General features: G+C 35.9%; 1 long non-coding RNA gene across 1 annotated transcript in view; it reads right to left on the bottom strand.

Annotated features, from left to right (window-relative positions):
- Positions 1-8,154: 8,154 nt before the first annotated feature.
- LOC310642353 overlaps positions 8,155-14,035 on the bottom strand; it is a 35,484-nt gene continuing 29,603 nt past the window's right edge. The window contains exon 6 of the long non-coding RNA XR_014492893.1: positions 8,155-10,101. This is a non-coding gene — a long non-coding RNA (uncharacterized lncRNA). The remainder of the gene's footprint in view (positions 10,102-14,035) is intronic.

Genomic DNA, 14,035 nt, shown 5'->3' with positions numbered 1-14,035 from the left:
AAGTCCAGGAACATTATTTTACATGATCCAGACTTGTTTCATAATTTGCTATACTTGGGTCTTAAATCCACAAGACTGAAAATATGAATATAAATAACATTACATTTTTAAAAAGTTTATATTTTTGATTATGCATATCCCAGCATTTGTCGTTGATCAAGAATGGTGAAGCTTACATCCATGGGGTTGACCAAAATAATTATGAGTCAGTAAATGATTTGCAATGATATATTATTAACTTGTGCTGTTTGTCTTGTCTTGTCTTTTTGTCTTTTCCTTTCCTTTTCCATTTGATGCAGTAACAAGGAAGAGAATGTTTTAGCTATTTGACTTTTAACTTAATATGGGAGAAGCACATGGAATTGATGAAGAGTAAAGCAGAAATGTTTGTGGACATATTTGGACATATGAGTTAATAAGACAGAAAGTAGTGTTATAAATTCTATTGAGTCATTATGTGCATTATTTTTCTCTTAGAGATCCTTCAAATTCAAATTAATATTTTCTTGAATCCTGGTTTATAGCATGATATATGAATCTAGGCAGAGATAAACAAAAACAATAAGGAAAAGAAAAGTCTCCACATTCACACAACTATGTATCTATTCTCCTTTCCATTATTAGACATGTCTACCCACTAGATAAGATCTTGATGGCTCTAACATTTGCATTTCAGTTTTAGAAATAATCCTAATGTTTGGAACTTTCTTTGCTCTTGCTATATACACATGTAGTAAATGTATCATGTTGGGAAATAGATTGGACTTTTAGGTTATCTAAAGATCACATTATGTAGGCTGAATCATTAGATGTAGCTTTCTCTTCATTGTCTGTTTTACTAGATCAGGATTCTACAATTATATGCAGAGTTTACACTACAACTGCTTTTCATTGCATGATGTTCAATGTATTCCAAAGATGCATCAGTGTCAAAATGGTGAAAACCAATCACCTCCAAATCCAGCAGGAACTTTCTCCCCTAGGCCATTAAGTTGTCTACATAAATACTAAGCATCAAGTCATTTGCTTTTCCCATTGACAACAGTGGACCATAGAAAATTGAAGTTAAAGATTGTGATTAGCCTTCCGGATATTATAGGCACAAACATATATCCATTCAAGCATTCAATTGTTTAGAAAATGCCAGCAATCAAGTGTTAAAAACATTTTAGTTAGAAATGTTCATATGGCTCAATTCTCCCACCATTATTGAGTGATGTAAATAAAAAAACATCAGGAAATCATATTTAAGCCACAGTTACTTCTTTATATGTGTTTATGTGTCTGTTAACATTGTAAAGAACTATGTAAACATAATAACAGTAACAACTGTCAGTGAGGCACTACCTTGATGTGGTTCTGGGGTTTGGGTGTTCTGAGGAAGATGAGAATTATGCCACAGGTTCAATCATACTGGACAAGTCTCATCAGAGGAGTTAGACAAAGTGATTCTTTCCCATAAAAAATATGGTGAAATGTAAATCCTGGCTTGGATGTCCAGGTTAACAAGGTCCACACTAGATGTTGGAGTTCCTGGATATTTGGTGAAAAATGGACTACAGTACTCAGGACTTTTGGCTGAGCAACCAGGGCGAGCAGCTGCAGAACTACTGGAAGTAAAGGTATTTACCCATCACAAATATAAAGTGATTGAAAACAAACCACTAATGATCTGTTGTTACAGATCAAATCCAAAAAGAAAAGGATATTTGAAATAAATGTACCAGTTCTGGAAAGAACAACATCCAGAATCAGAAATAACAGAACAGAGGCTAGCAGATCAACATTGATTTATATTATGAAATAAAGTATTCACAGAAGCAGAATGGAAAGAACTGTAAAAGTTTACTCAAGGCAAAGAAATCAAAGCCTTGCCAGAAGTAACTCAAAAAGGAGGGGTAAACCAGGGGGAGTTGGCAGTAGAAGAATCTAGCAGAGATATAAAATTGTTTTCATTTGGAAACCAGGCACCTCTGCCTCAGGAAGAACAAAGCCCTCTGACTAAAGAAATAAAAAAAATTGAAACAAAGAATAACTGAGCATCTAGAACAGCACAAGAACATCAGAGTAAGGCTGCCTGCATTGAAGCTTGTTCTAAAGAAACAGCTAATAGAAGCATTAAAAGATGCAAATACTGCAATATCAAGCATAAGCACCAACTCACTGCAAGAAACAAATCAACTAATGTTCAGTACAACTGTATTTATAACTGAATACCTGGGATGCAAATCAATAGAGAAGAAACAAAAACAAAGACAAAAATGGAAGATTAGACTGGAAAATAAGATCAGCAAGTTGAGATCAGATGCAAGTAAGTTAGAACAGATGAAAGAAAAGAAGCTGAAGAACAAGAAGACCAAAGAATATCTAACCACGAAATACCACTTAGAAACAAGGAAGATCAAGGAAGCACTAGAAATAATAAATCAGCAAATAATAGCTATAATCAAGAAGATCAACAGATATGAAGCTCGAATTGCAAATTATAGGCAGAACCTCCAGTTTCAATCTAATCAGAAACATTTCTACCAATCAATGGAGAAACTGCAGTGAATCAGTTAGTACCTGACAAGGAAGAAAAAGTGCAGTTCTGGGTATAGATATGGGATAACCCAAAGAAATACAACAAGGATACAGCTTGGTTAAAAGAGGTAGATAAGAATAAAAAAGAAGTTGAAATGAAAAAAATAGTAATAACAGCAGAAATGATAAAGAGCAAGGAAGATCAAGAATTGGTCAGCACCAGGTGTAGATGAACTGCATGGTCTTTGGTTGAAACATCTAACTGGTCTATACCTATAGATTGCCAAGCAGTTTAACAACATACTACAAGGAGGTGAAATTGAAGAGTGGCTAACATCTCGGAAAACCTACCTGATAACGAAGGATCCTGCAAAAGGGGCAGCACCATTCAAATACAGGCCAATTATTTGCTTATCAACAACTTTTAAATTGCTAACTATGTGGTAGATGATGCAGTACAACAGCATCTCGTTGAAAACAATCTCTTTCTACCTGAGCAGAAAGAAACTGACCCAATAGTAGAGGAACAAAAGATCAACTCCTATTTGACAAAATGATTTTGCAAAAACTGCAAGAGAAGGAAAACCAACCTGAATGTAGTATGAATTGACTACAAAAAGTCATTTGACTCTCTGCCACATGACTGGATAATCAAGTGCCTAGAAATAACCGGAGTCAGTAGAAACATCAGAAGCTTTGTGCTAAGATCGATGGCACAATGGAAGACACAGTTGCAGGTCAATGGTGAGAGACTGGGAGAGGTTAATATCAAGAGAGGAATATTTCAAGGCAATTCACTATACCACTACTATTTGTCATTGCACTGTTTCCACGGTCAACAATACTGAATAACCCAGGCCATGACTATCAAACATCAAAAACATCTGCCACACTATCCCACTTCCTTTACATGAATAATCTAAAGCTATATGGAAAAACTCCATCTGAAATAGAATCGCTGTTCAACACTGTCCTTATATATATCCAAGATATTGCAATGGAGTTTGGATTGGACAAATGTGCCATATTCATTATCAAACAAGGAAAAATAGTGAAAAGTGAAGGAATCAAGATACCCTGTGAAAATAACATTAAGAGTTTGGTGAAGATGATTACTACAAATACCTGGGTATTCTTCAAGCTGACAATATCAAGCACACTGAAGTCAAGATTAGAGGTGAATATATCAAGACAGTGAAGAAGATCTTAAAGTCCAAACAAGTCCAATTTGTTGCAACTACATCAGATGGTTGAAGAAGAAAAAATGGCTTTGGAAGAATATCTGAAGTACAATGATGAAGATGCACTGAAATTGGTATATCAGGAAGGCTTACTGACTACTGGAGAGACCAAATGGCCTACAAGAAAGACGAAATGAAGAATAGAATGGAGGCGTGGGAAGACAAATCACTACATGGCCAGTATGTTAAAAAAAATAGCAGGGAAAGCATATAATAAAAAGATCTGACAGTGGCTAAGAGCAGGAAAGTTGAAGAAAGAGACTGAGGGACTAATTCTGTTCTGCACAAGACCAAGCCTTAAGGACAAATGCATACATTGCCAGAATTGAGAAGACAGTAACAGACAGTAAGTGCCACTTAGGCAAAGAAGCTAAAGAAACAGTGGACCACCTGGTAAGCTGCTGCAAGAAGATTGCACAGACTGACTATAGGCAGTGGCATGACAAAGTAGCAACAATGGTGCATTTTAAGATGTGTAAGAAATATCATTTGCCTGCAAGCAAAAACTGGTGGGACCATAAAACAATGAAAGTAATAGAAAATGAAGAAGTTAAATTACTCTGGGACTTTTGAATTCAAACAGACAGGCATCTGCCACATAACACCTTGGACTTAACAATTGTCGATAAGAAAGACAAAAAATCTAGATAGGGGATATGACACATTGACATTTCTCCAAAACAAAACCCAGACTCAATATGTGACTCCTATTGTATTAAGTCCTCAATCATCAGGTCCACAGTTGCAAAGATAGTAATGAACTTCCAAGCTGCTTCAGACTCTGCAACCAAGAAGGCAGAATGAAATCTCCCAGGATTCAATCTGGGAAATTTCACTGTCACCCCAGCCACAAAGTTAAGCAACTAAAGCAAGAACATTGCTACAAAGAAGGAAATAATAGCAATCCCATCTATTCCGTAGAGCTCAATTTCATAAACAAGTTCTTTCATCAAGTATCTTTAGAAGCATTAATATAATGACCGCTCCTATAAACTTGCTCTGGGCCACACGTGGGGACATTTCTCAGAGAAGACCCTCACCACCCCTCCATGCCCACCTGTATTTTAATACATTCCAGAATGGATCTGTCATCCATAACAAAATTGTGGATTATGAATTTTTCTGGTACTAAGTAGCAATGGTAGAGGACAGGAAGGCCTGGAGGAACATTGTCCATGGGATCGTGATGGGTTGGACTGTTGTGATTCAGGGTCAGCCTGTGGGTTCGGCAGTTGGGTCGGACGACTCAGAGGAGGAGGGGGATGTTAAAGAGCTTGCTGAGGGGGTTGAAGATCTTGCTGATGAGAGCCCTCAGCCAGGCCCCTCCCACCTGGTCACGACGGAGACCCAGCTGTGTGAGCCTGACAGCGTGGATGAAGATGACCCACAGCTGGCCCTGTTCAAGGACGCCCGATGCGGGAGGCAGTCAATCAGGAGTAAACAGAGGAAGGCAATGGGGCACCTCGGAAGGAGGCAGAGAGAAGCCACGCCCTGAACTGTATAAAAGGGGAATGCGTGGGAGGGCTGGTTTGCTGAAGGCAACCGCTTGATTAGTTCCTGTTTCATAGCTCCTGTTTCATGGTTGGTGTCTTGTTTTGCTCTGTTTTATGTTAATAAATTTGGCAGGCTTAATTCCAGCCTCTTGCCGTTTGTAAAGGGGTTGTCCCTGCCTTTTCTGCAGAGCCGGTAGCAGGCTGGTACAGAATACGGACACCACAGCTAACAACAACAAGAAGTAGCAACAGTCTGAGAGCATGATTGCTAAAGAGCCCTAATTTCAGGAAGGCGAAATGAAAATAACTCACTTTAATAAGCCTTCTCCAAGACAATACCTGACCTACTTCTGTTAGTCACTATGATATTGTGGAGTCTTTAATGCTCTCCGACATTGGTTTTTCACTTGCAGACATTTCAATACCCAACTAAGTAGCATTATCAGTACTACTGATTGTGGGGCTGTTCCCTGTTTATATGATAGTTGCCCTGCCAATCTTGGTGGAATGTGGTTTTCTCCTTCATAGTTCCTACCAAAAAAGTTGGCTCACCAAGAAAGAAAAAGTTGTCTATCTTGTGAACATTTGCTTCCAGACTTATATCTGAAAGTGGCAAAGCAGGAATATTATTCACTACTTTTTAGGCCACAATAGGGTAGTGGAAGTATAGAATTTGAAATTGTGTGAAGTCCATTACAATCTTGATTACAGTCCCCCAGGATCTCTCTAAAAATGCCAGTAAATAGCAATTTAAATGTAACAGGAGAAATGAATTAACTGTAACCGTATAAAATAGGTGCTTCTTAAGGATTCTTTTATTAATTTCTCAGAAAGTGAAATTAAAATGAAATATTATTGCACATATTCATAATGTATGTAAGTTCATGGCTTGACAGCTTCTTGGTACAGGACTTTTCTTTAATCAGTTTTCTTATTGTGTGGAATCTCCTGAAGCAGGCAGCAATGAGAAACAATATCTTACAGTAGAGGAAATCTGTCAAATTGCATTGACTCTTTGCCATCTGTTGAATCCCAATTGCTTTCTTTCAGTCTTTCAAATGATCTTTTTACAACCACAGAAGCAACCCTGATGGTGAAGTATTTGTGAAGTTTAAAGAAAGCAAAGATCAAAAGATGAAATGTACATCTAAGTCACTTCACAATCCAAACTAGTGTGAGTGACTGAAAAGACTGTTATTCCAACTTTCAGTCAACTTTGAAAAGCAAGTTGAGAAGACACGTGCAATAGTTAGTTCATAGCAATAGTAAATGTCAGATAAATATTTTTTTATCTCTAGACACAAACTAGTCCAGGGGTAGGCAACCTTGGCTCTTTTATGACTCATGGACTTGAGTCATAAAAGAGCCAAGGTTGCTTACCCCTGAACTAGTCAAACGGTGATAACTCTTCTGGAAATCTTTCCATCTTCTTTAATTCCTGAAACTATGTACAAGTTTTCACAAAAATTTTCAACTATAATAAAAATATACACAGTGGTCTAGTGGTTAAGGTGAAGATTAGACTTAGGTTGGGCTAGAAAACAGGAAACCATGATTTCAATTCCTGCCTTAGCCATGAAAGCCAGCTATGTGATTTTGGTCAGTCACTCTCTCTCAGCCCAACTCACCTCACATGGTTGTTGTTGTGGGGAAAATAGGACAAAGGTATGTTGGATATTTTGCCACTTTATTATTTGTAAAATACAAATTAAATAAATAAATATCACATCATTTTCTTTTTTGCCTCATATTCTTCGTCTTCAATTCTTTTTTCCCCAAACTGGAAGCAATCTCTGACTGGATATTCTACTTTCATTTTAAGTTTCAGGTATATTACAGGTTTTTGGAATAAAGGTCTTCATCAAAGTGAACATACCTACCTGAATGTTTAAAAATAGGATTGAAGTGAGAATATATCAGAAGGGCGATGCAGAAGGGAGAAGGGTATGATTTAAGGAACAACTGCTCTACCACCTCCTCATCTAATGATATTCCCAAATCAGCTTTTGCCCTGTCACCTCTTGCAATGACTGCTTCAACTGGAAGAACTAACTTTAGGGGCCCTGGCACTTTCTTGACATCACTGCTGGTTGCCTTCTTCTTCTCAGTTTCCCACCTCCTGTTTATGAAGTCATAAAAGGAAGGGGAATATATTACATGTGCCTATTGAATATACAACCTTTTTTATATCTCATACACACTGCATTTCAATAAGTGTATTTGAATGTAAAATAATCCTAGTCCCTTGAATAGGATAAACTTGTGTGACTTGCAGAAGACACAATATTAATGTCAAATTAATGACTAGGTAAATCACTTTACACTTAGGCTCATCAACTTCTGGCTGAGAGGTGTCAGGAGAAAGTCAGAGCAATGGTTTTCTACAAACAGCTTTGATATTGCCTATCTCACAAAGTTCTGCTTATATAATTAAGCTTAATAATAATAAAGGTAAAGGTAAAGGTTCCCCCGCACATGCGTGCTAGTCGTTTCCAACTCTAGGGGCCGGAGCTCATCTCTGTTTCAAAGCCGAAGAGCCAGCGCTTGTCCGAGGACGTCTCCGTGGTCATGTGGCCGGCATGACTAGACGCCAAAGGCGCACGGAACGCTGTTACCTTCCCACTGTAGTGGTCCCTACTTGCATTTTTACATGCTTTCGAACTGCTAGGTTGGCAGAAGCTGGGATGAATAACGACCCGCCAAACTGCCGACCTTCTGATCGACAAGCTCAGCGTCCTAACCCACTGAGCCACCGCGTCCCTGTATAATAATACACTGTATAATAATACACTGTATTTAAAACAAAGATTATTTATTGTAATAATACACTGGCTGGATTTAATAAAAAATGCATTTATTTCAAAGTTATAAATTATTACATATTTAAAGATAATGGGAGAAAATAGTTTACAATCCAAAAGTCAATAGTAACCATATTTATTAAATATATAAGACAGCAGACAGTATTTTAGGGAAGAGATTTTAGAAAGTTGAAAAACAATCTGAGTTTTAAAATCTGGCTCATGAGAGAGGGATCTAGGCTTTGAACTATGTTTTTTCCCCAATCACAAGTAGTACATATTAAATATGTTTTCTTAATTGAAATAATATCTATAGTATCTATTTATAACAGCTTATAATAACTAGTTATTTGGGCATTCTTCATAGTTTTGAAACAACTTTTTTCAAAGTATATTATGTCATAATAGCTTGGGCACATAATAAATTCTTTTATATCTTGAATATAGATAGGGTTGACTGCTTTGCACTTGTATTTATTTCTTCAGAAACAACATTCTCCCACTCTCTCAGTTCTTCAAGGTCATTGCACAGCTAAGTTCCAGGGTCATAAATTATTGTGGTTCACTATGATAGCAAATAACAAGTGAACAGTGCTAATAAGCACAGTTCCTCATTACAACGCTATTCTCAGAACCAAGTGTACTGCTGTATTTCACATACTGGTGTTCCTGGCTTACATTTATGTAGTTTAAACAAACAATATGCAGGATACGTTATACTCATGATGCAATGTTGAAATATTAGCCTCTTCAACTGATTTCCTTTCCAAGGTATGGACATCATTAGAGCACATCAAAAGAGTATCTCTGCAAATTCTGTTCTACACCACACAGAAGGAATTTTAACTGATAAACTGTATGCACAGATGTAATAATGGGGAAAGAAGAAAAGGAGAAATGAAAATGACTCTTATTTCAGAAGAGTCTGTATTAAAATATAATAGTAATATACTATTATTAATATTAATATATAATAATCTATAGTTCTTAGCTGTGGCAGGGTAATGTCAACCAGTTATTTGCCAAGTGTTCAGTATAAGGCATAGTGGAAACTAGCCATCTGTGCTACTTTATACCTAGCTCTCAATGACTGATTGAGAAGAAATATTCAGAACAAAGAATTTCAGCCTGAAAGAGGATTAAAGGAATATCACTGGCTAGTTTGTCATTCTAGAACAAGACACTGACCTTAGCAGGGAGTGTGGAAGAAGCAATGGATGGAAACTAGTCAAGGAGAGAAGCAACCTAGAACTAAGGAGAAACTTCCTGACAGATAGAACAATTAACCAGTGGAACAACCTGCCTCCAGAAGTGGTGAATGCTCCAACACTGGAAGTTTTTAAGAAGAGACTGGATAGCCATTTGCCTGAAATGGTATAGGCTTTCCTGCCTGAGCAGGGGGTTGGACTAGATGACCTTCAAGGTCCCTTCCAACTACTACTACTACTTCTTCTTCTTCTTCTTCTTCTTCTTCTTCTTCTTCTTCTTCTTCTTCTTCTTCTTATTATTATTATTATTATTATTATTATTATTATTATTATTATTATTATTATTATTATTATTATTATTATTATTATTATTATTATTATATCTGTCAGAAGGAGTGGCAGACTGCTACTGGCTGGTAGATAAACAGGTAAACAAATGAGCTTGGTTTTGGAGCAATGCCCTGTCTTTCTGCAACATCACCTGAAATGATCAGATCAATCAGTCTAATGGCAAGGCCTATCCTAATTCCTCCCATCATTCTATGCAAGTATAAAAAGTAATTAATTAATAGATGGACGCAAAATTTCTGTGGTGGTGATTTTCTGTTATGCATTCCGGGAATAACTTTGATGACATATAAGCTGCATGGCATCTTTGTCTTCTGGTTAATTACACAGCTTCAATGATGGCAACATGGTGAAGTAAAGATGTGTCCTTCAATATTGCGCAGCATAACTCTAATACTGACAAAAGTAGACAGTTCATCTGTAATTTGATACCTTGTTCACTTAACTGGAGCAATTCTTTCTCAGGTTTTGTTGAGAATCAGTGGACCTAAATTAAAGAGAGAGAAAAGAAGAAAAAAGAGTTTGATAATATCCAAAAGTAAGCTGAGAGGGAAAAGCTTCTATTATTTCTTCATGCAAATACTTGCATTCCTCTATGCTAAAATCTTGCTATTCCTCTGAATCATACTTTGGCTGTCAAAACATAAAGGATAATGGCTGCTTAATTTCCACTATTGTGTAACTGGAATTGAGACAACTGCTTACAAAGTCACTGTTATCTTCACAGCAAGTGACGGCATTAGGGTACTTTAGTTCTAAAAGACTTACAGCCACATTTCTAAACAGTTTTATGATTATTGTGAATTATGTCTCTTTTCCTCATTTCTCATACCCATTCATGAAAATAGCAGTATATTATTCATATGTTTCACTTCAGGAATTGTTCTAGTTTAATTCAAGTTAAACTGTGCATATTACTGCATTTAAAAATAAGGTATTTAAATTGAAAAAAACTGTATATTTCATTAAATATGTATTCACAGTTATAAAACATTTAAAATTTAAAAAGGAAATTGTTGGGAGAAGCACTTAATGGGGCTCTAGTATTTTCCTCATAAGGAAATAAGCCATTTTCCCAATAAAAATTATGGCCCTAAAGCTACAGTACATTTATTCAGAAGAGAAATGGTGAAGAATACCCAAAATACTTTCTTTTCTATGAGAACTAGCACCATGGGAGTTGGATTTGCATTAGCAAAAGATTATTATCATCCGATAAAAAAGAATATTTGTGGCTCAGAGTGGAAATGAGAGGTCCTTGGTGCTCTCTGAGCTTGATTCTTTTCTTGAAGACATTTCATTACCCAAATTAGGTAACATTATCAGCACAGATGTTATTAACATCTCATTACTATTATAAATATAATCAATATATAACCCTCATTACTATCATCATCATCATCATCATCATCATCATCATCATCATCATCATCACACACACATATACCAACACATACATGTACCAAATTCCTGTAATACAGTGGCACACTTGGTCACCTCTATGCAAATGTAAATATATACATATATACAGGCTCCCATTTTAAATGTCCTAATTAAGGAGTAGATCTCATTGAAATCAAAGTGATATGTACCTCTCAGAAAAAATAGGTTTTATGTTAATAGTTACATAATTTGATTCTAAATTGGTTTGTGTTATGCAATAGGAAATATAGGAAATATATTTCAATTTGGGATACTGCATCACAAAAACTATCAACTATGGAAAGACATATAGAAATAATATTGGTGAGTTTTTTAATTTGGGGGAATAATAGGAGACAGAGATGCTTTTAAAATTCAGTTCTATAGCTTCGGTAGATGTAAAAAGTAGATGTAAAAAGGGTGGGGAAGTGGGTTCCATACTTGGAACAAGACAGATTACTGTATCCAAATGTATCCTAGTCAGTACAAAGAAAGAGAATCAGATATACAATGATATCGTTTGCACTGAGTATTCAATAAGGAACATGTAAGATATCCTCTTTTAATAATCTGTCCAAGCATGATTTCAGCAATGTTGGAGAAATTGTGGAATGGTTATTTCAAATGCCACTCAAATCATGCTTCAAAGAAGTGCAAGCACAATGAAGTGGCTGCCACTGCTTCCCAGAATACATATAATGTCAGAAAGAGTAGAGTATGAATTTGGGGGAAAACCATGTCATACACCATGCTGGAATTGTTGCTTCAGTTCAGGATCATTTCCGGAGTATGGGAGTAAAGAAACCTGGACCTGATAAATACCATTAATGGTTTATTTGATCAATAGAATACATAATTCAGTGTTTCATGCACAGTGTTCACTTTAATAACCAAAATTAAATATGTATAAAACTTTGCTGCTGACTTAAAAATGAATTATTTTATTACAAACTATTTCCCTATCTTTCCAACTCTAAGAATGAAGCAATGAAAAAACAGTGCAAACATAAAACGCAACAAAACAAATAACCCGTTTTCCAAAAATCATCAGCAGCTCTAGTCCTATAATGATTCTATTCTGATGGCTCATCTTAGTTGATGATTTTTCACAATGTATTTCATGGCTTCCATCCCTACATGAGACTTTATTACTATCACATAGGAATAAAAAGCCATAAAACACTAGAGTGAATTTATCTTGATCAGATGCCATACTGATTTTCTTCACATGATTTCACAATCATTTCCAAACTAACTGAGAATTTCATGCTACATTATTCAACATTTGAAAACTATATTGCAGTTGTTTAAAAAGTGTTCTGTCACAAATTAACAGCAATTTAGGCTTCAGAGAGATTGCTAACTGAACAGACAGGGGGACAGTCACCACACACAACCATTGAATTCACCGAATAGACAGGACACCACAAAAATAGCACTAGAACAGACATATAAAAGACAAAACAACTACAAACGTATCCTTGGAATCTTTTAAGCATCCTCAACTCTTTCCTGTTTAGTTTCCTTAAATGGACACTGCAAACAACTCAAACATTTGTGTCAGAGTGTGCTACTCAGACAACATTTCTATAGATATACTAAAGAGGCTTTCCCCAATGTGGTGCTCTCCAGATGTCTTTTGTCTATGCCTTCCAAATTGCCAGTTAGTATAACCAATGATCTTGCTGGCTCAAAATTCACACACTTGGAATCAAAAAAGCTGAACTAAAGTACTTCTGATTTACACAGAGGTGGTAATGCTGAGATGAAAATATATTACTTTCAAACATACCACATGGCACCTTCATCTATAACCAAATCCATGAAAATTCTACCACCTACCTATCCTGCTGGACAATAAAGAAATAAAGCTGTTGTTTTCAAAATCAAGCTATGACTACATAAATTCTGAAATAAAATACTTCAAAGAATCAATTACTATGTGTTTTTCCTGCTAATAAGCCAATGACATAGGTCTCTATGTCCACTGAAAAGAAAAGATCTTACGTTCAATACCTTTGGAAATATTTTTCTTTCTACCTTTCTATACAGCATGTGCTAAAGAATATCCAAAATGCTTCAAGAAGTCTACAATACTTTAAATAAAATAACCTTAGCAAAATAGTTAATCTTGTTAATTGTTGTTAATAACCGCAATGGAAAATCTACTCCATTTTATTGTTTTCTTACTCTTCTCTGGCTGCCTATCAAATCTATTTCTTGTATAGCGCCATGTGGTTAATGCAAGTGAGAACGGGAAATTCATAAATGAAAGGTAGTGCATAAATAAATTAAATTACCATGCATAAAACATGCAAATGATTTAAAAACTGCATATGAAACCTTATTTTCATTCAACTGCATTTTGGCAGGACAAATGGTCACTGATTAGGTCCAGATTAATGCACTCTCAAAAATTATCAACATGTTTTAAATATGGAGAAAGAGTTCATCTATCTATATAGTTTTTTATTTTGTTAGAGATGCTAACAACAAACTACAAACTTACTGCACAGACTTACTGCATTAAATGCTAGATACTAAATGCTCTCCAAGGTTCCTGCCATTCCTGCTGTTTTATAATTCTATGATGTTTTAAATGCAGAAGTTCTTCAGCAACTGCTGAATTACTAATCCAGGAGAGTAATGGTATTACATATAAGAAACCATAGTTACACAAGGGAAGGCCCATAATTACTTCATCCTTGTTTTATAGGATAAAGGTAAAAAATAAATATCTTAATCTAGGGTGCAGTGCTCATCTCCGTTTCTTAGCCAAGAGAGCCAGTGTTGTCCAAAGATGCTTCTGTGGTCATGTGGCCAACATGACTATACCCTAAGGCACATGGAACGCTGTTACCTTTCCGCCAAAATAGTACTTATTTATCTACTTGCATTTACATGCTTTCAAATTGCTAGGTGGGTAGGAGCTGGATGAGGAACATTTATTCCTGATAAATGTTCCTCATCTATTATTTATGATATTGAATTATATTATA

Source organism: Vipera ursinii (assembly GCF_947247035.1).
Source record: "Vipera ursinii genome assembly, chromosome: 6".
Taxonomy (NCBI): Eukaryota; Metazoa; Chordata; class Lepidosauria; order Squamata; family Viperidae; genus Vipera; species Vipera ursinii.
This window is presented reverse-complemented; position numbering and strand designations above follow the sequence as displayed.